This window comes from Etheostoma cragini, unplaced genomic scaffold, assembly GCF_013103735.1.
Source record: "Etheostoma cragini isolate CJK2018 unplaced genomic scaffold, CSU_Ecrag_1.0 ScbMSFa_4225, whole genome shotgun sequence".
NCBI lineage: Eukaryota > Metazoa > Chordata > Actinopteri > Perciformes > Percidae > Etheostoma > Etheostoma cragini.
In genome coordinates this window covers 1-1,006 of record NW_023268576.1, presented here as the reverse complement: position 1 = coordinate 1,006, position 1,006 = coordinate 1, and the positions used below count along the sequence as shown (strand labels likewise).

Here is a 1,006-nt window from a genome sequence, read left to right as displayed (position 1 = left end):
ACTGAAGATAATAGCATGGACAAGTTTATCCCAATCCTGTTGACACATAAGTCCTTTAACCCTTGATATATTCTTAAAGTGATAATAGGCTGACTTTATAATTGTCTTAATGTGGCTGGTAACAATCAGGTCAGAGTCCATGATTACACCAATATTTCAGGCTTTGTCTGTTGTTTTTAACATTGTTGTTTGAAGCTGAGTGCAAAGTTTTAATTGTTCCTCTTTTGCTCCATAAACAAGCACCTCAGTTTTTCCTTCATTTAATTTCCGAAAGTTCTGGCACATCCAGCTGTTAATTTGTTAAATGCACTTAATCAGTTGTTGTATTGGACTATAGTCCCCTGGCGATAAGGTTAAGTAGATTTGTGTGTTGTCCGCATAACTATGGTAACTTATTTTGTTGTTTTCCATAATCTGAGCCAGTGGAAGCATGTTAAGAACCAGGATTACTGCAAAGAAAGGACTGGAGCATTTATTGGAGAGAATAAGTAGCCTGACACTGAAGTATTGAGACAAGAAGTGACTGAAAATCTCCTTCAATCTACATATTGGTCTTCTTAAAGATCTAAATAGATTTTCTCACCTCAGAGTCATCTGGAGCACGTTACGATTAGCTTCTGTTCCTCTGAACCCTGAGTGACAATCACTCTGCAGTGAATGAGATGCAGTTTCTCCCTCAATCTAACCAAGACTATACTTTCAGGGACCATCTCTAGAGTTTCTGATTTGAGGCATGTGTTTCTAGTGTGTTTGGTCTTGCTGACCATGATGATGAGTCTTGATATTCCTTTCTGAGCATTAAGCTGACAGAGAGTAATGATTCACTTCATATGCTCTGTTGTTGATAATTGTTCTTTGCTTCTTTACGGAGTGTTGAGGAAGGGAGTATGATCACAGTGGTAGTAGCAGATATTTGGATAACTAATGTGTGTGAAGGTAATAAAACATGTTAAGCTTTCTAATTAACTGAAGTTATAGTCATTCTTGAAGTATGTTTAGTCCATGG

General features: G+C 37.3%; 1 non-coding gene across 1 annotated transcript; it reads left to right on the top strand.

Annotated features, from left to right (window-relative positions):
• The first annotated feature begins 687 nt into the window (after positions 1-687).
• LOC117941090 lies at positions 688-901 on the top strand. Its single transcript, XR_004655857.1, has one exon. It is a non-coding gene; the product is annotated as a small nucleolar RNA U3 (small nucleolar RNA).
• The last annotated feature ends 105 nt before the right edge of the window (positions 902-1,006 follow it).